Source organism: Macrotis lagotis, chromosome 2 (assembly GCF_037893015.1).
Source record: "Macrotis lagotis isolate mMagLag1 chromosome 2, bilby.v1.9.chrom.fasta, whole genome shotgun sequence".
In the NCBI taxonomy this organism is placed as follows: Eukaryota; Metazoa; Chordata; class Mammalia; order Peramelemorphia; family Peramelidae; genus Macrotis; species Macrotis lagotis.
Genome location: NC_133659.1, coordinates 231,509,844 through 231,537,839, shown reverse-complemented (window position 1 = coordinate 231,537,839; position 27,996 = coordinate 231,509,844). Strand labels below are relative to the sequence as shown.

At 33.6% G+C, this 27,996-nt stretch overlaps 1 pseudogene; it reads right to left on the bottom strand.

Annotated features, from left to right (window-relative positions):
- Positions 1-17: 17 nt before the first annotated feature.
- On the bottom strand, positions 18-27,996 carry LOC141512103 (cyclin-dependent kinase 4-like; annotated as a pseudogene).

Here is a 27,996-nt window from a genome sequence, read left to right as displayed (position 1 = left end):
AGTCAGTTTCCTCCAACTCAACACACTAAAGGCTAGGGACTACAAGGAGTAATGACTCCTCATAGTAGAGAAATATCAGCTAGCCAATTATCTTCTGCTGGGAGCCCAAACACATCAAAGATTTTGCTTAACTGGCTAGCTTCAGAGTTTCCACAAAAGAGAGATTTCCTGGAGAACATCTCTGCAAAGATGCAGCCAAAACACCACAGGTCCACAGGTATCGCTTAAACTGATTGCAGGAGAACCTCAGGGCCCAATACCAGAAAGTGACTACTCAGGGCAGTTAGGTGATGCAGTGGATAGAGCACCAGCCCTGGAGTCAGGAGGACCTGAGTTCAAATCCAGCCTCAGATACTTAATGATCACCCAGCTGTGTGACCTTGGGCACATTCCTTAACCACATTTCCTTAAATCAATACAAAAAAATGTTAAATGGACAGAAAGTGACTTCTATAAGTGTGATTACCATCTAGTAGTTGTAGATCTGAACTAAGTCAAGTCAGTCAGCTTGACATTTCCACTACTGTTCACAAATTTGTTTTCTGGCTTCAGATCCTGATGGACAATGCAGTTTGCATGAAGAAAGTCTCCAAGGGTATCCCTACATCCTTAGGTCTTGGTCCACATGTTCAAACATCAAAGTTGCCTTTGTCTCCTGCTCAGTTTGCACAGACATCCATCAGCCTGATTAGATCAGATGATTACTCAGGAGATTCTCTCTCTAGACAGCATTGGCCTCTAATCTCTTGAGGAGGGCCACCTCCCAGAGAGTGTTGACAGACAGGCCTCCCCCACTTCATCCCCCTGTTGGAACTTTCACACCCTTGAGTCTCACAAAGTGGTGACTTGTGGGAGTCATGGGCCTTTTACACTATGCCATAGGCATCAGCTCCAATCTTGACCATTAGGTCATACTGAGGAATCTAGGGCCTCCTCCAGTGCTGCATAGTCATTCCCTGCCAGAATCTTATGGAAGAAAATTACTCTTTGAAAATTACAGTTGAACAAGGGGAAACTAGAGAAGTTATAAGAAATGAAGAAATAATAGAACAAAATTTAAAGAATGAAAAAAAAAATGGAAGAGAAGGTGAACCATCTCACAAGAAAGCAACTGATTTGAAGAACAGATAAAGAGAAAATAAAAGAATAATTGGACTACCTGAGTCATCCTTGAGGGAATGTGGGAGGAAAAACAAATAAACGGTACACAGCAGAAAATAGAAGCAAAAGAAAAGATGTTCAATTTTGCAGACAATGTACAATATTTATTAAAATATTTATTAAAATATTGTCTTCTTGACACTGAAATTGGTTTTCTATTTTGAATCATCTTATGTTTTGCTATGCACATGACAATGCTTTTAAATTGTTTAAATAAAAATATATTAAAGAAAACAATTATGGAGACTTAGGTTGTCCCCTTTTTAATCTCCTCATTTTCTACTGGGTCAAGTCAGCATCTGAAGTACATTGCTGATAATGAGACTAAATTAATTTCCATCTCACTATTGATCAGATCCCATTCAAGTGGGGAAGTCCTTTGTATTCTACTCAGACTTGGGTAAGGGGTATATTTCCTTTATAGAGATTGCCTTATTCTAAGTGTGGTCTGGGAACTAGAGTGATCAATCATGCCCCTCAGTCTTTCATTAGAATAGGTGGACCTCTCATTATAATATTCATTCTATTTTGTTAATTATTAACTGGAGTTGATTGCAATCCTCAGGAACAGATATTCTACCAAAGGCAGGTAAAGACTGGGTAGATTCCTTGAGGAGGAGTTTTGAGAGTACCATTGATTCCTTTTATTAATTATCTGCTAGAATAAATAATAAAATGATAAATTACCCAGAAATGATATTTCTCAAACTTTTATATATCACAGTCAATTATATTGACCTAATGTTTTCCTTCTTTGTTTTGTCATTTCTTGGCATAGGTATTAGGATTATATATTAATCTTATTTGGTAGGATTCTTCATCAGTTTTTTAAGAATAATTTTTGAAGTATGGGATAATAGGATTCAGTTTGGAAGTGAATCTTGTGAATTCATCCATATCAGGAGTTCCCCCCAACACACACACACTTTGGTAGTTTCTTTATAGCTAGCTCTATTTCCTTTCCAGGAATTGGGTTAAGATTGCTATTTGATCTTCTGTTAATTTGAGTGTTTTGTGGTTTTGAAGATATCCCTCAATTTCTGTTCATTTCTCAGTTTTATAAGCATATAACTATGTTATATATGTTCTAATAATACATTTTATTTCGTCTGCTTTTGTTGTGATTTCAGCCTACTCATTTGTTACTTGATTCATTTTATTTATGAGTAATTTGACTCTCATAGGAAACCACCTTTATTTCCTGCAGTATCTATACTTAAATCTTCAATTATTGGGTCCTTCCCTCTTTTTCTAAAAAAAAGAAGATTAGTTAAAGGTTTATAAATTTCATTAACCATTTCAAAGAATCAACTTTTAGTTTTATTTAGCAAGTCTACATTTTCTTTATTTATGATTTTTTATTACCTCTCTAATACTTGTCTTTTGTTCTTATTATAGTTATGTTTATATTTTAATTTTCTAATTTTAAATGCATATTTTGTTTATTTATTCTCTTTTATTTTTATGTGTGTTTATAGAGATATGATTTTCTCCCTGCAGACTGCTTTTGCATCATACCAGAAATTTTGTTTCTTCATTATCATTTTCTTCCACATAATTATCCATTATTTTTATGATTTGTTCTTCGGCACATTTGTTATATAGGATTTCATTGTTAAAACTTTATTTGGATCTGGATTTTGCTTGTGATCCCTGAACCAATGACTACTTTCATTGTGTTATATTCTATAAAAGTTGTGTTCACTATTTCTGTTTTTTCACATTTGTTTGAATTATCCCTGTCCTCTAATATATGGTCAAATTTTTGGAAAAGTTCTATGTAATTATATTCTTTTGAAGTCCGATTTAGATGATGTCATATGTCTTTTAACTCTAGTTTCTCCAACAGCATTTCAAGTCCATTTATTCCTTTTAGTTTATATTTGTTAGAATTTACGCAAAATCAAGAGAGAGGTATTGAAATCTCCTGTCATTATTGTTATTATATCCCAGTAAATATTTATTTTGTGAATTTGATATTAAGGGATGTATAGTATAGAAATATATTAATGATATTGATTTATTGTCCATGGTTCCTTTCAGAATAATCTAATTTTCTGCCTTTTTTAAATGTAACTTTTTTTTGCTTTTTCAGAAAACATGATAGCAAGTGCTGCTCTTTTTTTTAATTACCTGATGCAAAAGGGAAGCATTCTCATCCTCTCAGTTCTATTAGCATTGTCTTTATTCTTTAAAGAGAAGTTAAGTGAATTGTTCAGAGTCATGATGCCACTATACAAAAAAGGCAGTTTTTGAAAGGTATAATCTTATATATTAGGAATATTATTTTTAAGCTATGTAATGTAAGGTTTTCTTTTTTATTTGATCTGTCCCTGGTTTTAATTTTATTAGACTGTTTAATCAATTCATATATGAAGTTATAAGAGTTAGGTTTATCTATCCCTTCATTTGTTTCTATAACTAATTTTTTAAAGTTATGATTTATTCCCCTTTCTTCTCCTGTGAACACAGTACTATGTTCCTTTATTTACTTTTTTAATCTTTTTTAAAGGTTGTCTTCCCCCACTGACTTTCTTCTTCATTCTTGATCAATTCTCTATATTTGTTAACTCTTTCTCTTTGTGTTTTTTTTCTTTTTTTGCTTTTATCTGGTTATATAATTCTTCTCATCGCCCACATATTTCCCTCCCCTCTCAGTCACATAGATTCCATTTCCTTCATTATTCATCTTTTTCAATCAACTCTGAACCCTATTCATTCTCTGGTACAAGATGTTTATAATTGTCTAGTTGAGTTTTTTCCCTTTTCTCTGTATTCCATTCCTAATCCAACCTCCTGGGTATCTATTCTGGGCTCCCCTCTCTATATGACTTCTTTAGTTATTATGTAGAACTTGACCCATGGATTTCCTTTCTTCTTTTGTGCCTTACTTCCTGGATAGTGTGAATTTCTGCTAGTAACAGAAAGGACACTGCCCCATGTCCCTGGTTATACAGTCCACCACTGATCTATACACTTCCCAAATACCATTTTTGCCCAATTATCTCAAAATTTCCTCTATGGTGGGATTTTTCTCTCATTCCTCCAGATATCCTTGTTGCCAGGATTTTCAACTTTCCCTTCTGAGGAGATATTTTTAAGGTAAGTAATCTTTTCAAACTTCTATTCTCCAAGACCACTCCCTCAAGGTTTTCATCTCTCTTCATAGAACATATCTCTTCACATATAGGACCATTCATCAGTAGAATAACTTTCCACCATCAAAGTAAGGCCTCCCTCTATCCCCCCTTTCAATATTTTCTTCTTCCTCCTTACCCACTTTTCTGCAGGGTTTTCTCTTTCACAGAGTTCACCTTCACCTCATTATTAGCCCTCAATTTGACCTAGGCATATCACACACTCCCCTCCCCAATTTCATACACCATCTCCTTTTGCAATATTCAAAAAAATCCCAACGGATTCACCTATAGGCAGGATGTCACCAGATCCTGTCCATAATTGTGAATGTCCAAATCTTCACTGTTATCTCAATCTGACTTCTACCTTTTTCCCTTCTCAAATTTTTTGTTAGAAGGAAATTTCTTCCAATATGACTAAAAGAGGAAATGATCACTATTAGAGGGGATGTAGAAAAACTGGGATAATAATCCATTGTTGGTGGAGTTGTGAACTGAGACAGCCTTTCTGGAGAGACATATGGAATTATGCCCAAAGGGCAATAAAGCTGTGCATACTCTTTGACCCAGCAATACCATTACTAAGTTTGTACCCCAAAGAGATAACAAAAAGAGTAAAAAAACTGACAGGCACAAAAATATTCATAATAGCTCTTTTTTTGTATTGGCAAAGGATTGGAAAATAAGGGGATACCCATCAACTGGGGAATGGTTAAACAAATTGTGGCATATGAATGTGATGGAATATTATGGTTCTTTAAGAAATCATGAGGGATAGGACTTCGGAATAATCTGGAAAGACCTGCATGAATTGATGCTGAGTGAAGTGAGCAAAATTAGAAGAACATTATACATATTAACAACAATACTAGGTGATTATAAGCTACTATGGACTTGTTCATTTCAGCAGTACAATAATCAAAGAAAATTCTGAAGACTTGTGAAGGAAAATACCACCTAAATCCAGAGAAGGAATTGTGGGATTTAAATGCAGATCAATGCTTACTATCTTCACTTTTTAAAAATTGTCTTTTGCATTGTATGTTTTCCCTCTCTAATGTTTTTTCTGATCCAATTTTATTTGATTCTTCTTTAATAGCATGATCAATATGGATCTATGTTTAACCTGGTTAAAGCCTATACTACATTATTTTCTGTTAGTAGGAGGGGAGAGGAAAGGAGAAAGGGAGAAAAATGTAAGATTCGAAACCTTGCCAAAAATGATAGTTGAAATTATTGTTGTGTGTAATTGGAAAAATAAATAACTAAAATATTAAGAAAGAAAGGAAAGAAGGAAGGAAGGAAGAAAGAAAGAAAGAAAGAAAGAAAGAAAGAAAGAAAGAAAGAAAGAAAGAAAGAAAGAAAGAAAGAAAGAAAGAAAGAAAGAAAAAGAAAGGAAGGAAGGAAGGAAGGAAGGAAGGAAGGAAGGAAGGAAGGAAGGAAGGAAGGAAGGAAGGAAGGAAGGAAGGAAGGAAGGAAGGAAATTTCTTACTTCTCTATTGTCCTTGGCTGCTGCATTTATTAACTTGTCTTACATTTCTGTTGTTTGATGTGTTGGAGAAGTAAATGCTTTCTTCAGCTGATGAAGAAAGTCTTTTTTTTCCCTTGTGTATTAAGTTCAGACTTGCAGGATGAGAAAAACATGCTAGAAAATGGTATGAGGTGAGTATATTGATTAGACTGTAACCCTGACTAGTCAGACCAATGACTGACTCAGAGGGGAAGAGAAGGCCTTTCAAATTGCATATAAGATAGACATCATCACAATTATATGCCTTTTTGCACTAGGGAAAATGGTCCTTTCCTGCAGGAAAAATTATTTAATTAATAAAAAGCCATTTTAATCACTCTGGACTAAGTATTTATAATTATGAACCATTTATAACATTTACTTTCTGATTCTGTCCCCTGAGATTGTGGTTTCCTTCTAGACTGGTTCTCAAACCATCTAAGCCTTTTGAGAAATTTCTATTTTACCAACATAGGTCTCTGCCACAAGTCAATTTTGGAGGGATGGGGAAAGAAAGAACTAGTTCCACCTAGACGCTGAGCTCTTACTATAAGCTTAGGGAAGTGCTATACAGGTCCCCTACATACAATGTACTGCTTGGGTGTCCTGTCCTAATTGTTCTGTTTCTCAGATTTCTGGACTAGTAAAAATGATTTAGAGAGCTACCATGCTAGTGCTATAGGGTTTATTACTATTGTTTCAGTATCTGAGGCTCTGGGTTGAGTTTTATTTCTCTATATGTTCTGCACTCTTTCCTTCTATTCCTTTACTTTCTTGAAGAAAGGTTTGCCACATAGAATGCACCTGCTGTGGTACTGTCTTTCTGCAGCAACATGAGAAAACATCTATATATTCTGGGACTGGAATATGCATGATATCGGAAGGGGAGAAGGGGAAAGAGTATGGGATTAGATATAAGACCAAAACTTAAATCAAGCACAGAGGAGATGGAGTTAAAACCTTTTGATTGATTTATGAAGGCAGTGGGATTTAACATTAGTAACTACATAAAAGCTTTTCTTTTTTAAATTATTTATTTTATATCATTACAATAATCTTGTTGTGAGTGTAAACGTAAATCCCATCACCCCCCCAAAAAAGATAGAGAAACCTCAAGAATAGTGATAGAGAGAAAAAAGTGTACTTCAGTTGGCATTGACTCTGTCTCTGGGATGGGTTGCACTCACTCTGGTGTGGCAGAATTCTCTCACCAACCCTTCAAGCTGTCCTCAGTGATCCCTGTGCCAAGAAATCTGGAAACTGTCCCCTCTGCTGGACCCAAGTGCACCCAGGGACCCAGGCACCCCATGGGTTGTTCCTGGAAGGTTGCAGCTGGTTTGCTCCCACTTGACTGTGCTGCATTGAGCTGTGGCTGCACTGCAGCTCTTCCAAAACCCCAGTCCTAGTGAAGCAGACCTTTCATATGGAATTTCTAAGTTGTCATGGACTGGAAAGTTGTATCATTCAGTCTTTCTGTGGGTTCTGCCCCTCTAAATATTGGCTAGAGTAATAATTTGACAGCTTTTGGAGTTTTTTGGGGGGAACGAGTTTCTGGAATTCCTGCCTTCATGCCACCATCTTGGCTCTGCCCTGGAAAAGACTTTCTTATTCCAAGAACAAAAGGTTTTTGTCCCAAGCAAATCTCAATCTAGAAACTGAGACTAGAGATCTGAGTAAATAAAAGAAAATGAAGATCATGATGAAGAATAATATTAAATGAAGGTCACCCAATGACAAACCCAAAAGAACAGAATAATTCCACAAGAAATCTAAGAAAGACCCATAATAAATGCATTTATACAAGAATACCTAAAGAAAATGAAGTGATACAAAATATAATTTTAAATAAAACTATGAGTTGAGTTAAATAAAACTGTTAGTATCATTGAATTCATATGGAATATATATGATTAAAATAAATAAATAAAAGCTACATTATACTTAAATTCATGAGGACAATAAATCACTATAATACATATATACATATATATATATATATATGTATGTGTGTATGTATGTATATAAAAACCCTACATAGCACCAATCTAAATAATTAAAGAAAAAGTTAATGGAATACAAAGAGAAACAGATAGTAAAACTACAGTAGTGAGGAATCTCAACATATCTCTTTTGTAGCTAGACAGGAAAAGCAACAAAAAAGCACAAAAGAAGTTTAGAAGAGAGAGGAGAATATATGTGTCCTTTAGCTGTTCAAAAAACAACCATGTATTTAGGGATAAAAATTTTTCAAACAAATGTAGGAAGACAAAAACATTAAACACATTTTTATGAACATAATTAACTAACTTTTACAATTCATTTGCAAGCTACCAGAGAATTATTTTATAGAGTTAGGGGGAAAAAATAATAAAATTCATGAGGAAGAACAAAGAGTCCAATTTTTAAGTGAAAGAAAGTAGCCTAGCAGGATTTGACTTCAAACTCTACTATAAAGTGGTAATCATCAAAACAATCTGATACTAGATAAGAAATAAAAGTTCTGGATTAGTGAAATTAATGAGATATACAACTAATAAAAGAACATGATTGGGGCAGCTAGGTGGCACAGTGGATAGAGCACTGGCCTTGGAGTCAGGAGTACCTGAGTTCAAATGCAGCCTCGGATGCTTAATAATTACCTAGTTGTGTGACCTTGGGCACGTCACTTAACCCCATTGCCTTGCCAAAAACAAAGAATATAACCATAGTAAATTAGAGTTTGGTTGAACAAAAGAGCCAAGATATGTGGGCAAGAATTCACTATTTAACAAAAACTGCTAGGAAAATGGGAAATCAATCTGACAGAAACTAGACAAAAGAATAGCCAAACATCTCTTAGTTTTCCAAGATAGGGTTAATATGAATACATGATTTAGAAATTAAGGATGATATGATAGATAAATGGGGGGGATGGAAAAATTTAGCAGTTATATCTATGAATAAGGGAAGAATGACCAAAAAACATAAAGAGAAGATTATAGGGGAGGTAAAAATGGATAATTTTGATGATGAAATTATCAATTTTTGTACAAACAAAATCAATTCAACCAAAATTAGAAAGAATGCAAGAAACTGGGGCAGGGGGGAGGTAATCCATATCAAGTTTCTATGATAAAGGCTTCATTGATCAAATATTTAGGGAACTGAGCTCAATTTCTAAAAGTAAGAGGCATTCTTCAATTGATCAGTGATGAAAGGACATCAACAAGTAGTTTTCTGAAGAAGAAATCAAATAGTCATATAAAAAAATTGTCCAAATCACTATTGATCTGAGAAATGCAAATTAAAACAACTCTGAGATACCATCTGTTAATTATCAGATTGGCTAATATGATAGAAAAGGGAAATGATAAATATTAGAGGGTAGGTGGGAAAAAGATGTACACTAATGCACTGGTGGTCAAGTTGTGAACTGATCCAAACATTCTGGAGAATGATTTGAAACTATGCCAAAAGGGCTTTAAACTCTGAATACCCTTTGACCAAGCAATGCCACTTCTAAGTCTGTATCCCAATAAGATCTAAGAAAAAGGAAAGGACAAAAATAATTTTAGTTACTCTTTTTTGTTTTTTTTGGTTACAGCAACAAATTAGAAACTGAGAGGATACCCATCAATTGGAGAATGGTTGATCAAGATTGTTTCAAAAAAATTTCTGAAGACTTACATGAACTGATGTAAAATGAATTGAGCAGATTTGGAAGGAACTTAAGCTGAGTAATAATAATATGGTAATGATCAAATGGAAAAAGACTTAGCTACTTTCATCAATACAATGTTCCATGACAATTCCAAAGTACCCATGATACTGCTCCATGGAGAAATCCAATGAAGTCTGAGTTCAGATTGAAACATATTTTTTTTCACTTTCTTTTTTTATAAATTCAGGTTAATATAGAAGAATATTTAGCATAACTTCACATGGGTATCTTTTTGTTTGTCTTCTTAATGGGTGAGGAGAAGTTAGGAAAAAGGAGATAATTTGGGAATTTAAATATTAAAGATGTTTAAAACAATGAAAGAAGCCTTTTTCTAATATACACAATAAGACGGGTAAAGGCAGAAATCTAGGTGAGACATCAGTGAAGAAGCAAATGGGGGTAAATTGCTTCTTTTGTGGGACTACATTACAATATGGGAAAGTACATGAAAGGGGGAAGGAAGGAGGGTGATAGAGAAAAATGAGTGACTCACTGGGGTCAAAATCAAGTAGAAATGAGCAAAAAGTGTTATTTTGATTTGTTTTGTTTTAGTTTTTTTTTGTCTCTGAATTAGAAAAACCTATGAGGGAATGGGTGATAAAGAGGAAGGAGGAAAGATTTTTTAAAAAGGAAGAAAGGAAGGAGATGTTATTTTGGAAATGAGAGTTGTTCCACTGATGAATTCTTCTATGGATGGAGGGAGATAAGGATTTTACAGTGGTTGAGGCATAGAGTATTTCCTGCCTGAAAACCTACTTGTACTGAAGAGATGGGAATTGGAACCCCTCAGGGCACATGACACCTGGTGGATTATGACATCATGAACCCAAGGAGGAGACCTTCAGAAACATGTGGAGGGAAAAATAGGTCAACAAAGAGGATATAGAACCATGGTGATAAGGTAAAGAGTGGCTTAACATGGAAAATATGCTCTCTGACACCTACAATAGAGTTCTGAATGTAAGACATAATGGAAGGGGTAATTCATGAAGTAAATAGAAAGCAACTAGAAGATAGAAAGTGCCTAGAATTGATCCTTTGGAAAATTTGATTATTTTAAGAATATAGAGGAAATAGGAGTCCAGATATTATAAGGGCAATGAAACAGAGAAAGGACACTAGAGTAAAAGAGAAAGAGAAAATGAATAGCGAAGAGTGAAAGAAATCCTTTCATGAAAGAGATATAAAAAAAGGGAACTAAAAAAATAGTGGAAGAGACTCTTTGAAGAAGATACAATGAAGGGATAATCTATTTGACTAACTAGGAGAGAAGAAAATGAAATCAGTTAGAACAAGACTAGAACTACTGAAAGAGAAGTGATTTGACATATAGAAGTAAGAAAATATAAACCTAACTCATAACTTTAAATGTAACATATTAAACAATCCAGTGAAATGAGTGGTTAGATAAGAAAGCAAAGCCCTACAATCTGTTGTTTTCAAGAGATACATTTGAAAAACAAAAACATACACAAAACAAAACAGAGGGAATAAGAAATAAAATTACTAAATTTCAAGGAAATCAAAATACTAGCAAAGAAAAAAGAGACATTTTAAAAATAAAAATTAAAAACTGCATTATGTTGAAAGGAACCATAGCTGACAAACCAATATCAGTAATAAACTTATGACTTTGGATGCTAAGGCATTTGGAGCATTTAAGTTTAAAGAAAAGGCAGACACTGATACAGTAATAACTGCAGAATTGAATTTTCCTTTATGGGTTTTGGTGAGTCTAATAGAAAGAAAAACAAAAGAGAAAAATTTCTATGATACTAGAGTTAAAGACCTATGACTTCTTCTAAATGTGACAGCAAAAAAACAGACATATTTCTCCATATCACATGAAAGTTTTACAAAATCTGACCATGCAATAATAGCCAGAAATATTACAAGCAAATGTAGAAAGGCAGCAATAATCAATACAATCTTTACAGACTATAATACAAAAAAAATAGAAATTGATTCAGTGATCACAAATTAAATTTATTTAAATGGAGACTTGCCAATGAAATCTTAATGACTGGGTGGAAGAAGAAATGATAGAAATAATGAATAACTATGTAAATGAAAATGATTTATAATGAAATAATATATCAAAATTCTTGGGATTCAAAAAAAAAAGATGTACCTTTCTAAGAATCGACAAATAAGTAACCTAAATCTAAAATAAGCACAAAAATAAGTACAAAGGAGAAATGAAAGAGAGAAATTGGAAACAAAAATTCTTAGAAACAATAAAACTGAAAACAATTTTTAAAAATCAAATTGGGGTGACTAGGTGGCGCAGTGGATAAAGCACTGTCACTGGAGTCAGGAGTACCCTAGTTCAAATCCGGCCTCAGACACTTAATTTTTAGCTGTGTGGCCTTGGACAAGCCACTTAACCTCATTTGCCTTGCAAAAACCTAAAAAAAAATCAAATTAAAAATACCACTGATGAATCTTTATCTAATCTGGTTAAAGAGAGAAGAAATTGAAATCAATAAAATACCAACTAAGCAAAGTGAAATCACAGCAAAACCAGAAGACATAAAAAGAATAATCAAAATATGTCATGCCTAGTTATATACTAATAAAATTGAAAACACAAAATAAAAAGAGGAATAACATTAAAGATATAAAATACCCAAATCATCAGAAGGACAGATATAGATCTGAAATAGCTATTTTTAAGGAAAAAAAATTAATATATTTAGCAAAGGTGGGAAGAACTTTGAACTTTATTGATTCAAAGGAGAATTTTATCAAACTTTTAAAGAATATTTTGTATCCATACTTTAAATATTATTCTCAAAAATTGAGAAAGAATCCAACTGGAATCCTTTTATGAGACAAATATAGTCAATATCTAATATGTAAAAACAGGGAAAGATAAAATACACACAAAAAAGCTATAGTCAGTATCATTAATGAATATTGACTCAAAAATTTTAACAAAATTCTATCAAATAGATTACAATGATCTATGTGAGAAATCAATCATTCATTATGGTCAAGTGGAATTTAAATTAACAATGCAAGGAAATATTAAGAAATCAATATAATTAATCATATTAAAACCTCAAACACCCCAAACCATATAACAATTGCAATAGATGCAGAAGAAGCTTTTGGCAAAGTATAACATTATTTTATGCTACAAAGTCTAGACATAGATCTTTTTTTTAAATTTATTAACAGTCTGAGGTCAAATATGAACTCAGTTCCTCCTGACTCCAGGGCCGGTGCTCTATTCACCACAACACTGAGCTACCCCCAAGAGACTGGTTTTTTTTTAAATATAATTAACTGCACCTGTCTAAAATCAAAAGGAAATGAATACAATGGGCATTCATTCAAACTTTTTCCACTAAATCCATTAATGAAGCAAGGATGCCCATTCTTCCCACTATTATTTGATATAGAATCTGAAATGTTAGCAATAGGAATAAGAGAGGAAGAAAATAAAGGAATGAAAATAGATAAAGAGGGAATAAAACTATCACTTCTTATTAATACTTTGATGGTTTACTTGGAAAATCCCAGAGAATGAGTTGAGAAAATTATTAGCTTCAGAAAAATTGCAGTCTAAAAAAATAAATCTTTCAAATCATTAATATTTTATATCATAATAACAAAACATTAAAGCAATAATAGAGAAATCCTTTCTAAGTAATTAAAAATTCCCATATCTGTGTATATATATGCACATTTTATACACACACACACCACACACACACACACACACACACACACACACATATATATATATATATATATATATATATATATATATATATATATATGTATATAACACAAAAGATTTGTAAAGATCCAATTGCAAAGCATCTGCAAGGAACTAAAAAAACAACTTAAATCATTGGAATAATATTATCATGATAATATAATAAAAATGCAATACTACAAAATGAATTTTAATTTTTAACATATAAAATCAACTTACCAAGAAGATACCTAATAAAGCTTGAAAAAATTATAACAAAATTCATATGGAAAAATAAAAGATCCAAAATATGAAGAGAAATGATGAAAAGAAATAAGGATAAAGGGATAATAAAACTTCTATCTAGTCTTCAAACTATTTTATCAGGTAGCAGTCATCAAAACCATCTGGGAGTCCATAAAAAAATAGATCAAGAACAAAGAAGATTTTGAATCTATAGAATTCAATAACTTGGTGCTTGACAAAGTGAAAAAGATGTTATCTAGGGGAAAATTCCCTATTTAATAAAAACTGGTGAGAAAACTGCAAATATTTTTTTGTAGAAATTAGGTTTAGACCAACATCTTATGCTTCACAATACTTCATATAAAAGATCATTCTATAAAAAATATCAGAAAAGAAACACATCATATACAGGGAACGTATAGTCTTTAAAAAAGAAGAGATAATTTAAAAATGATAAAATTGAGCCTTTTAATAACATGAAAATGAAAAGCTTCTGCACAGACAAAATTAATGCATATACAATAAGAAGGGAACTCACTGAAAAAGAATTTTTGTATCAAATTTCTCTGATGAAAGTTTGATTTTTAAGATAAATAAGCAATAAATATGAGTAATAGCCATGTCTCATTATATAAATGATCAAAAGGTACAAAGAAAAAATGCTAGGTATTCACTATCACATGAAAATATTCTCAAAATCAATAACAATAAAATGTAAATCAAAACAACTCTGAGATTTTACCTCACACCGTTCACATTGAGAAAACTGATAAAATGCTTTCTACCCTTTAACTCCCAGATTTTTGATTCAGTTAAAATAGCTATATATATTTTATAAAGTAACCTTTTCTGTTGTATTTAATTTCCTTTTTATCTATTTTCCCTTTTATTTAATTTTTATTTAATTATGTATCATTAAGTCAAAATCATGTACATTTTAATGAATTTTAGGGCATAGTTTTAAACTACAGAATGGCTGGTGAAACTGACAGTTCCATCAACAATGCACTAATATGACTGTTTTCTTGCAGTCTCTCTGTTAAAGTTATAATTTTTCCTTTTTATCAATTTTGTAAATCTGATGGTTGTATATGAGGTAGAAACTCAGAGATAAGTTTGTTTGCATTTCTCTATGACTAATTACTTACTTTTTTCATGTAGTGCTTGGATGTCTAACATTGAAAACTTACTATTCATATCTTTTGAACAATTGAAGTCAGTTTCAATTATCTTGGATATGAAATCTTTATCAACTTTTTCCATTTTTCTATATTAACTGTTTCCTTCTAACAACATCTGAATTCAATTTGTTTATGCAAAGTCTTCTTAACTTCATGTAAACAAAATTACCCATTTTATCTTCTGTGATTTTCTCTATTCATTGTTTTGTCATGAACTCCCCTATGTATAAATTTGTGAAAATTGTTGCCTCTCATGGTTTTCTAATTTGTTAATGAAACATTTTTTCTATCAAGTCATATGATCATTTAGAGATTATTTTTGCATATGGTATAAGATTTTAGAAAAATAAAATTACCCTAGATCTGGGGTTTGGGGTTATAAAACACTATGGTATCAAAAGAATGTGTCTCTCTTTTTTAAGTATGTACTTTTGAAGATTATTGCTTTGTGGTGCATAATGTGAAATTTGATATTACTAGTTCCCTTAGGTTCCCACTTTTTTCTTTATTTCTCTAGAAATTTTAGAGCTTTTGTTCTTTCAATTATTTCTAACTTTTTAGCTTTGTGAAATAATCATTTAACAGTTGGGGAGTACTGAATAAGTAAAAAGTTTGGGGAAATATGATTTTTCATTATATTGGTACTACACTTAATATTTTTCTAATTTTATCTGTTTGAAAAACTTGTATTGTTATCAATTTGATGATTGTGTTGGTTGGTAGACTGTCAAATATTTTCTATATTCTGCTTTTATTTTCAACAGAGTTTCTTTTAAATTTCTTCTTTATATTTTGCTTTTATATAAAGAAATGTTGATGATTTGTGGACTTATTTTACATCCTACTACTGTGCTGAATTTATGTATTAGTTCAATTAATGCTTTATAAATTTCTAGCATTTTGCAGAGTAAAAAATTTAAGAATTGGAAAGGACTTCATTAGCCATCTATGTTTTTAAAAAAGGAATATTTATACCAGATAGGCAGGAATGATTCAATATTAGGAAAATGCTCAACATAATTAAACATATCAATAACAAAAACAACAGAAATCATATAATTATTTCAATAGATGCTGAAAAAAACCTTTGACAAAATTCAACATTCATTCCTACTAAAAGCACTAGAGATTATAGGAGTAAATGGAGTTTTCCTTAAAATTATAAGTACTATCCATCTAAAATCATCAGCAAATGTTATATATAATGGGGACAAACTAGGAGTATTTCCAATAAGATCAGGGGTGAAACAAGGATGCCCAATATTATCAGAACTATTCAATATAGTATTAGAAGTGTTAGTTTTAGCAAAAAGAGAAGAAAAAGAAATTTGAAAGTCAGAATTGGCAATGAGGAAGCAAAGTTTTCACTCTTTAGAGATGATATGATGGTATACTAAGAAGACCAGAGAAAATCATCTAAAAAACTACTTGAAACAATTAACAAATTCCGCAAAATAGCAGGATATAAAAATAAACTCACATAAATCATCCGCATTTCTATAAATGAACAATAAAGTCCAAGAGCAAGAGATAGAAAGAAAAATTCCATTTAAAGTAACGGGACAGCTAGTTGGTGCAGTGGATAGAGCACCAGCCCAGGAGTCATGAAGACCTGAGTTCAAATGTAAAATCAGACACTTAATTACTGCTTAGCTGTTTGACCTTGGGCAAATCACTTAATCCTATTGCTTTACATAAACAAACAAATAAAAGTAACTGCAAACAACTTTAAATACTTGGGAATCAAACTCCCAAAACAAACCCAGAAACTGTATGAACACAATTACAAAACACTTCTCACATTAATTAAGTCAAAGCTAAACAATTGGGAAAATGTTAATTGTTCATGGTTAGGTCTAATTAATATAATAAAGCTGAAAATTCTACCCAAATTAAATTAAATTATCTATTCAGTGTCATATTACTAAGCTTGAAAATATAGTAATAAAATTCATTTGGAGCAGCAAAAGATCAAGAATATTAAGGCAACCAATGGAGAAAAAAAATTTAAAGGAAGGAGGGTTAGTTGTACCAGATCTAAAACTGCCTGGTTCTGGTTAAGAAATGGAGTGGAGGGATGGCTAGGTGGCAAAGTGGATAGAACACCAGCCCTGTAGTCAAGAGTACCTGAGTTCAAATCTGACTTCAGACACTTAATAATTACCTGGCTGTGTGGCCTTGGGCAAGCCACTTAACCCCATTGCCTTGCAAAAACCTAAAAAAAAAAATGGAGTGGATCAGGACAGGTTCAAAAAAACACAGTAGTAAATTGGGCAGCTAGGTGGTGGTGCAGTGGACAGAGTACCAGTCCTGCAGTCAGGAGAATCTGAGTTCAAACATGATCTCAGACACTTAATAATTACCTAGTCATGTGACCTTGGACAAGTAACTTAACACCCCTCCTCCATTGCCTTAAATTTAAAAAAAAAAGGAACAAATAATAACTCACTATTTGACAAAAATTGCTTGGGACAACTGGAAAATAGTCCAGCAAAAACTAGGCATAGACCCATATCTCACACCCTTTACCAAAGTAAGGTCAAAATAGATTTAGCCACAAAGGGTGATATCATAAACCAATCAAAAATACTCGCTCTGTCAGATCTATGTAAAGGGGAGAAATTTATTGTTTTAAGGCCATGGGGTTAAGTGAATTGCACAAGGTCACACAGGCAATTATTAAGTGTCTGAGATCAAATTTGAACTCAGATCCATCTGATTTCAGGGCTGGTGCTCTATCCACTGTACCCCTAGCTTCCCCAAAGGGGAGAAATTTATGGCCAAACAAGAAATAGAGTACATTATAAATTACAAAATGGATGATTTTGACTCTACTAAATTAAAAAGGGTTTGCACTAATAATACCAATGCTACCAAAATTAGAAGGAATAAATTTTTCTTTAGAAAGTAGAAAAAGGGCAGCTTAGGTGGTGCAGTGGATAGAGTACAGGCCCTGGAGTCAGGAAATCCAAGTTCACATATGATCTCAGACATGTAATAATTACACAGCTGTGTAACCTTGGGCAAGTCACTTAACCCCATTGCCTTGCAAAAAAAAAAAAAACTAAAAAAAGTTGAGAAAGAAGAAATTCTTCCAAAATCTAAGATAAAAATTTATTTATATATTCAAACCAAAGAAAGACAACATATTGAAAAAAATTATAGAGTTATATAGAGGATTAGTATTCCCTTATAATGAAACAATTTTCAAAGTTAGGGATTTTGATAAATTTAAAAGCTTACAAGTCATTTCCCAACTGACAAATGGTCAAAGGATGTGAACAGGCAGTTTCAAATGAAGATATTAAAGCTATATATATGAAAAAATTCTCCAAATCATTACTAATTAGAGAAATGCAAATTAAAACAACTATTAGGTTCCACCTCACACTTTTCAAAATGGTTAAGATGACAAAAAGGGAAAATGATCAATATCAAAGAGGAAATGGGAGGATTAGGACTTTAATGCATTGTTGTTGGGATTGTGAACTGATCCAACCATTCTGGAGAGCAATATGACACTATAATCAAAGATGAATAAAACTGATTTTACCCTTTGACCCAGTAACTCAATACTAGGTTTATATGCAAAAGAAATCATAAAAAATGGGAAAAGTCCCACATCTTCCAAAATATTCCTATTTTTGTAAAGAATTGGAAATTGAAGGGCTACCAGTCAATTGGGGAATAACTCAACAAGCTATGGTATATGAATGTCATGGGGTGATGATGATGTTTGTCTTCCATTCTTGAAGAAGACCATGATATCAGGAAAAAAGACCAGCATCAGGAAGGTGATGCCATGACAAGCACATGAATTGGATTTTGAAGTCACCAGTCTCACTTTCTCCTCCACAGTCATCTGGATCCAGTGGCCAGATATGAATCAGGATGACTGGAGATATCCATGGATGTGAGGTAATCAGGGTTAAGTGACTTGACCAAGGGCACACAGTAGGTGTTTAGTGTCTGAAGCTGGATTCAAACTCCTGTCCCCCTGACTCTAAGGTCAGTGTTCTATCTATTGTGCCACATAACTGCTCCTCCTTTTAAACTTTTAATGCATTTTCCTCTCTAGTTTAAAAATTAGACTTCCTTTTATCTCCTTGGTTTTTTTTAACCAACTATTAACTTCATTTCTGATTTTAACTTTCAATTTTGTTTTTTTAAAATTATGTTCTTGTCCCCAAATAATTCACAATCACTGGGATGTGAAAGGAAAAGCAGAAGGGAATATGGAAAGCCAATAGATTGCAATCAGACAAAGGGTAATTTCAGACATTTTGAACATTGGAGTAGGTGATTACTAGATTACTTTTGTATGACCATCTTGATGTGTGACTGATATGGGGTGAAGGAGCTGTGTAGTTAGAATGTGCAAGAGAAATTCAATGTGTATGCTAAGATTTCTAATATTGGGTTAGTAATTATGAAGAAGAGAAAAATTGTAACCCAGGCACTCAACTCATTGAGAAAGGAATGGTAGTGACTTGACAATAGTACCAAGATTTTGAATGGGTTTATGAACAGCATGGATCTCAAAGGAGGAGAGATCACTAAAGGATCAAAGTAAGGAGAGAACTTGGAAAAAACAATGAGGAACAAAGAATATTTCAATTCTTCTGCCTTGGGAAGTGAGATGAGGAGAATGAGTGATGGTAGCATGAAGAAGCAGGTTTAGCTTTACTCTATTGTTAAAAGATTATTTCCATAAATAGTACCATGCTGATGTGTAGGCTATTGAGAGACTGGTTAATTTAAATGTACTTTCACAAGTTTGTCACCATAAAAATACCATTCTGATGCTTTGCCCATCAGTTATACCAAGGTGCCTAGATTACCTAGGAAGGATCTACATCCAAAAGGCTAAAGTCTCCCACTATTTCCTGACCAACACCAGAAATTCAGTTTCCTATTCTATCAGGCCATAGGTTAAGTCATTCTTGAAGAGGCAGCTTGAAGGATATCTTTGCACAACATTTCCCTCACTTTAATCAACATAATCTTCATGTCATGTCATTGTTTATGTGATGCCATGGTATTCTTCAATTATGAAGAATAACAATCATCATTCAGGCAGTACTGAAAATGGTGATCAGGAAATTTGTGTCATCAGTGGGGAGCCAAGTTTTCTGTGATTGCTAGAAAATGGGAAGAATAGGAGAAGAAGAGATTTAGGATGAAGGGAAATTTATTTCCTATATTGAGCAACCATTCCAAGAGGACACTATGGAAGGAGTGGATGATGTTTGGTTGGAGTGTTGAGAAGAGGGAGAATAATGAATTGGAATGTAGGAGATAGGGAATGGAGTTTGGATGGTGATTTGTAAGGTTTCAAAATAACTGATATGTGTAAGGTATAGACAAGAATGAGAAAAATTAGAAGATACCACTTCTATTCCCAGAGGTACCACTTCTATTCCCAGGGTATCAAGTAGGAGATGATGTGGTAAGAGTTAGAAATCTTACTCTTCACTGATATTCCTCTTCCTCTTCTCTTGAGGAATATATGCAATATGAGATGAAAGGCAAGAAGTCAGAGAAAGGTTCTCATTCTTTACCTGAGACTAGATATCAGATCAGGGCAGCAGGAGGTATAATTTTTGCATTTTAGGGGATGTCATGTTTGGGGAAAATGGCAGTCTTCTGATCTTTTGCAATCTTCCCACAGGAAATACACTTAATAGGATATGAAATGTGCTAGGTCAGAAGGAAAATGTGTAGTATGCACAAAGGATAGAATTTTGCACCTATAGTCATCAAGAGTTCAAATTGAGACTCAAACACTTAATAGCTTTGTTACACTAGAAAAGTCATTTAACTTTTGTTTGCTTCAATATTCTCAAGTGTAAAATGGAAATAATAATAGACATCATCGATATGATAAATTTAAGGTCATTGATAAGTTGTAGAGTTTCCAGAGGAAGATATTTAGATTGATGAAGGTCTTTGACTCCATATCATATAAGCATCAAGGGAACATATGGTAGATATGCTCAAGTATTTTAAGGGCTGTCATGTGACACACTGAACTTTTTCTGTGTGATCCCAGAGGATGGAACCAGGGTAGAAGTTACATAGTAGCTATTCTCAACGCAGGGGAAAAATACTAACAATCAAAACTTTACAAATGTAGAATGTCTTCTTTGAGTTATGATATGTTACTTTTTCTTAGAAGACTTCAAGCAGAACCAGAATGACCCCTTGCTGGGTATATTAGGGTGAGTATTCCTGATGAAGTCCTTTCTAACTCTTAAATTCTTTGATTCAGTGAAATGCTTGAATCTTATAATTATTTTATGTTTATCTATGTATCCCCCATGACACCTTGCTCATTATCCTGTTCATGAATTTTCAGTAAAAGTTTGCTGAATGATTGAATTCTAAGTTCATATACTGTTCAAGGTGTGAAAGACCCAAATCAAGAAACTGTTAAAAAAGAAAAGAAAAATTCTATCCCTAGCATATGACAATCACAAATGCTCTAGAATCGAATTTCCCCAACCTCATACCTAATCCCATTCAATTCCAATTGATCAGTATTTGCAAAATAGTTACCAGACAAATCCATCTGGAAACACAAGTACAACTTCCTGCCATCCTCTTTGGAAGCAATTTTAGAAACATCTTTCTAGACACAGCTGTCTAGTGGAATGTGAAGGCATTGATAAACATGCATACATTAGTGTCAGAAATGGCTCCAGGGAGAGTGGTTTTATTTTCTATTCAATGTGCTTCAGTTAGTGAAATACATGGCTTGTCATTTCCAGTTTAGGGAACAATAGGAATGATTAATCCAGATGTGCAAAGTAAGAATCATAGACTCTCACAGTTGAAATGAACCTCAGAAATCATCTAGTCCAACCTATATTCAAAAAAGGATTTCCCTCCATAAGATCTCCAACTCATCTAACCTTTCCTGAAAGATCTACAGTAAAAAGAAAAACATTACCTCTCCAAAATGTCTCTTCTACTTTTGAATAGATCCAAATGTTAGAAATTTTTCCTTACATCTAAAGGACACACAAAAGTCCTTGAATTTGGAAACAAGGTGGCATTTTATAAAGAAGAAGAGACAGAATAGGTTAAAGAAGAAAACATTTTGGTTTAAGTATTGCTCTCTAAGAACAAGCATGACTTCTTGGCATATGCTAACTTGTTCTAGACTGGATTATACAATGTGCTATAACCAAACTCAATATGGGTAGACACAGGAACTTTACCAATGCTATTTTGCCTCTGCAATTTCCATCCTTTGTTCCCAGTTATATCTTCTGAAGAGAAATTTTCTCTTCTTTTGGATAGTCATCCTCACTTTCTTTAAACAAACATCTATTGTCATAAATTCTAGTTCCTTCAATACCCTATGATCCTTTGGTTAGATATGCTCTAGCACATCCAGTTGTATTGCACCAAAGTTTGCAAATACCCTCCTTAAAACACGATCCTCAGAACTGAACAAAATACTTTGGATATAGTCTGACTAGAGAAGAGACCAATGTTACTATCTTTTACTTCAGCCTGGAAGCAGCACTTCTAAATGTATAAAAATTTCACTTGCCTTCTTGTCTGTCATCTAAAATTGATAATTCATATGGAGTTTGCTGTTCAGTAAAATGCCCAGATAATTTCAAATTGCTGTATCTCCTACATCCTGTAGTGATAATTTAATCTTATTAGTGTTGTTTTGGTCTAATGTTCTAACCTGGAAAATAGTTTTGATTCTTAACTGTCATCCATGTTGTTAGTTATCTACTCAGCTTTATTTCAACTGAAAATTTGATAGATATATCAATTTGTCCTTCCTAAATCAATTATAAAAATATTAAATATTATAAGGCCAATATGACATCCTTGGTACATTCCACTATAAATCTTTTACCAAAATGACATCAAAATATTAAGGATTGTTTTCAGAGTCAATCCTTCAATCAGTTATGAGTCCTCCAAAATGTAGTATCTACTAGTCTATATCTCAAGAGAGACTTTATCAAATGCTTTGCTAAAATTCAAGTAAAATCTAGGTTAAAAATAATATTTTTAACATTCCTCTTGATGCAGAGAATCATGAATGTAGAAAATTTATAATTAAAAACAAGTTCTATAATCTTTAATGCTGCCAAATCTTGTTAAATTTGCTCTTGAAATGTAAATTGACTCCTATTGTTTCATTGTTAAATGTAAAAATATGTGTGCTGTCTCCTCAATCCCAATCCTCAACTTCTAAACTTCTACCTAGTTTCAGTCAAGGAATGGGGGATATATTTCCCTTTTGTCCTTTGTGCCCAGAAAATGGTCAAGACTATAAAAACCTGAACTGGAGCCCTACTCAGCTGGGTCCATCCTTTGACCACTTGACCTTTCCTTATCTCAGTCTCTGTCTCTGTCTCTGTCTCTGTCTCTGTCTCTGTCTCTGTCTCTGTCTCTGTCTCTCTCTGTCTCTGTCTCTGTCTCTGTCTCTGTCTCTGTCTCTGAAGCAACCTTTGTTATTCATCCTATCATCCCATCCTAAGGTGTATGTTGACTCTCTCAGAGGAGAAAAGTTTTAACCTGTTTACTTTGCAATCGTTTATAATAAATCCTGAGCAGTTTTAAAATCCCATGGATCTTGCGAATTCCTTCATCTTTCAGTAACCCTAGATTTCTGTATTTAATTTGCAACTCCCAAATCCCATCAACAGCACTCTTATCTTCCAGACTAGTAACCACATCAGCTAAGGTAACATGCAGGAGTTGGATTAGCTCACAGATCATTAGACTGGAAAGAGACTTTAGAAACTATCTAGTTCCATACTCTCTGCAATACTAAGAAAAACAAGTACCAAAGAAGTTATGTAACTTGCTCAGGATCACACAGCCAGATTGTTTCCAAGGTGGGACTTGAATCCACATATTTCTTGTTCTAAGTTTCCCCTTCTCTTCATCAGTGGTGATTCATAAACTACTACTGTGTGATATTGTCCCAAAGTCAGAACCTAGAGTGTATAGTTTTATTATATTTGCATAGAATTTGGCACAATAGAGATAGTCAATAAAATGCTTATTATATATGTTATTATATATTTTATTCTTTTTTACATTATATTATTCAAGAAGTTCAAATTTTAAAATCATATTTTCAGAGCTGGTAGTTAAAAAAAAAGAAATCATATAACCCATTTTTCTTCCCCTATTCCATTTTCTAGTTAGAGGGGTTAAATATCTTGATCTATGCTGCACAAAGTTAGTAAGTGGTAGAGATAGGATGCAGATCTAAATCTTTTAGCTCTGAGTTTAATTATTTTCCACTATAGTACACTGCCCTTTGATAATAAATGAGACCTAGAAAGAGAGTTGTCCATCATCACAGAGTTAGTAAGCGACTAAAACAGGACTTGAGATACAGTATATTATTATGAAATGCTTAGGAGACACTTCAATCAATAACTATTTATTAAGCACCCACCACATGCCAAATATGTCAATAAGTATTGGGGATTCAAAAAGAGGCAAAAGACAACCCTTGACCTCAAGGAGTTTACAATTTATTAATGAAGATAGTAAGCATATAAATATACACCAAGAAAGCTATAAATGGGATACATAGGAAACCAGAGGAAATGCACTAGAATTAAGAGGGATTCTGGATGGCTAGGTTGCACAGTGGATAGAGCACCAGCCCTGAAATCAGTAGGACCTGAGTTCAAATGTGACCTCAGACACTTAATAATTACCAAGTTGTGTAACCTTCATCAAGGCACTTAATCTCATTGCCTTGCAAAAAAAAAAAAAAAGATAGATGAGATCTAAAAAACCCCAGGAAAGTCAGTCAGCTGTGTTGGGGGGGAGAACATTCCAGACCAAAGGGTATGAGGTGGGGGGAGCAACCGGGAAAATGATCAGAGCTGAGAATTAGTTTCCTGAACATGGAACAGCCAGAAGGTTGGATCAAAGAATATATCACAAAATGTAAGGTATAAGAAGTTTGGAAAAGTAGGAGAAGTCTAGATTTTGAAGGACTTTGAATGCCAGATAGAGTATTTTTGCACTTGCTCATGGAGAAAACAGGAAGTCACTAGAGTCTTTTGAGAAGGGGAATTAATTACTCATTCAGACAGGTATTCTAGGATAATCATTTTGTTGTCTGAATGGAAAGGGTAGATCAGAGTGGATAGAAACTTGGGGCAGAGAGTCAGGCAGTGGTGCCTGTACCAGGTAGCAGTGTCAGAGGAGAATGGGGGGGAGGGTATTGTGAGGTTTTACAGAAGTGAAATCCACTTGCCTTGGCAATAACTTGGATCTTAGAATAAGAGATAGTGAGGGATAAGGGATAATTCCTAGATTGTGAGCCTAAGGGACTGGGAGGATGATATTTCCCACTAGAGTAATAGGGAAGGTGGTGGGTGGGGCACTTGAGGGGGAAAATAATGAGCTCTGTTTTGGACATAGTGAATTTTAAGATGCCTATTGGACATTGATTTTGAGTTATCTGAAAGGCAGTGGAAGATGTAAGATTGAGGTCAATAGAGAGGTTGAGGAAGGAGAGGTAGGTTTGAGAATCATCAACATATCTTCAACATCAACAATTCACAGGTGATCACCGAGTGAAGTAGTATTGAGATCCAGGACAGAATCCTGAGGGATATCCTTCATTTGATATCCGGTTTTATTCCTGCTCCAACAATAACTGTAAGTCCATGGATAAACCATGCAATATCTTTAAGGCTCAGTTTCCTCCTCTGTAAAATGAGGACAAAAATTCTTGTCCTGGGTTATGATAAGGGAAACAATTTCTAAATCTTAAGGAATGATAGCAATGCATTATGATTAAGGCTTGATGTTCCAAATCTTCATATTCAATGCTCTTTCCACTAAATCTTATTTTCTTCTCTTATATGCCATTGGCAAACATTAATTTTTTTCATGCATGCCTTCATACATTCATAAATTCATACATTTGTTTAAACCAATCAATCGACCAACCAATATTTACTGAGATTAGCTATCATCAAGAAAGGAAATTCTCTTTTTTGCCTCTTCTCACAGTAATTAGCAAAAAAATCTAGAAGTGTTAAGTCAGTAAACAGGCTTGAGTCAATATACACAGAGAAATTAAGTGGGAAGCTAAGAAGTGCAGGGAATAAAGCACCAGCCTTGGAGTCCAGAGGACAGGAGTTCAAATCCAGCCTCAGACACTTGACATTTACTACCTGTGTGATCTTGGACAAGTTACTTAACCCTGATTGCCTCCCATCCACGGCTACCTCTAGTCCTCCTGATTCATATCTGGCTACTGAACCCAGATGGCTCTGGAGGAGAAAGTGAGGCTGGTTGCTTAGAATAGCACCCCTCTCACTCAGATATATTTCTTATGCTTGCCATAGAATCACCTTCCCTGATATCATGGTCCTCCTTGAGAACAAAGGACAAACAATCATGTAATCAAGTAATAAAAAATTGTCAACTCTTGGATGCACTGTTGGAGGAATTATGAAATGATTCAACAATTCTGTAGAGCAATTTGGAACTATTCCCCAAGGACTATTAAATCATGCCACCTGTGGATTGAGCAGTGCCAGAGGAGATGAAATATGGGAAGAAAAAAATCCATATATATATATATATATATATATATATATATATACACATATACATATACATGGATATTTGGTTATGGGGAGATGGAGATTGAGGAGTTGCCCAGTGAGACTGGGGAATGGTTGAACGGATTGTGGCATGTGATTGAGAAAAAATGCTATTCTGTTATGGGAAATGATGAACAGGATGCTCTTAGTAAAAATATTACATGAGCAGATACAGTAGGAAATGTATTTTATACAAATAAACAGCAATATTGCAGGATGATCAGCTGGGAATGATATGCCTTTCCTCAGTTGCTATGACCCAAGAGAACTCTGAAGGACTTCTAATGAAGAATAGTATCCATCCCAAATACAGAGTTGATGGTATTTGAATTCAGAATGAAGTCTGCTTTTTATTTCATTGGGTTTCTTTTTTTGGGGGAGGGGGTGAGTATATTTACTTTTATAACATGACTACTGTAGTAATGTTTTTCATAACCATACATTTTAACCTATACCAAGTAACTTACTTTCTCAGTGAGGGAGAGTAGGGAGGAAGGGAGAGAATGTAGAACTCAAGGTTTTGGAAGTGAATGTTGAAATTTGGTTTTGCATGTAACCAGGGGGAAAAATAAAACTTTTTAAAAAATTATCAACTAAGCAAAAAGGCTAGAACCAGCAACATTTAAAACTTTGCAATCACAAAAAATTCAGGGATTTGAAAATAAAAGAAAGTCAAAGAAGTGAGGAGCCAGGTGGACAATGATTATATGTGAAAATCTGTACTGGGAGTTAGTAAGCTTCTTGACACTTGCCTTTCAACTAACTGGCTCATTCCAAGCAGGATTTTGTAATGTGCTATGTATGAGCTAGGAGGCCACACTCCGAGCCTTCTCTTAACTTATTTCCATATCAGAAATGCCTATACTTTCCTTCAAACTAAACCCATTCTTCAGCATCCAGTTCAAATAGCATTTTCTTGTCATGGCCTTTGCTGCAAGCCAATCTAAGCCGCAGTTTTCTTTTCTTCCTTTGAAAACCTATAAGCATTTTGTTTATACCAAATCCTAAGCATATAGCATATTTTATTCAGTATTAGAGTTAGTTAAGTGTATGTCCTATCTCCTCAGATAAATTATAAATTCCTTGAAGAGGTAGATTATGTCTAAAGGTTCTTTGCATTGTTCCCAACTCAGTAACTAGAAAGTAGGGGGAGGGGGGGAGTGAGAGAGAGAGAGAGAGAGAGAGAGAGAGAGAGAGAGAGAGAGAGAGAGAGAATGGAAAAATAATTCTGCCATAAATGAACATTCTATTTCTAAGAGGTAGTTTTTTAAATGTACACAAATAATGACAGAGAAAGTGACTTTTATCTCATTACTTATTCTTCCCCCTAGTCTAAGGAGATTAAAAACTCCCACTTCCTCTTTAAAAAATAATTTCAAACTTAACAAATATTAACTAAATTTTGCAAGATAGTCATTATGTCAATTCACCCCTCTTTCTATCTCTCCCAATTTATCAAAAATTTGAAGGAAAAAAAAAGAAAAAAACTAAATCCTTTTGATAAATATGTAGAGTTAAAAAAAACAAATGTCAACACTGGATTCATTTATTTATTCTTCATTTCATTAGAAGTCTTCTAGATTTTCTCCATTTCTTATTTTTGTCTCTTGCAACAAGATAAGTATCATCTGATAGAGAAAGGTCCTCTTATTTCTATTTTATGCTATTATAGAGTATAAAGAATAAGGATATTAGACAACCTACCAAACTAAGCTGTGGTGCTGACCTCAT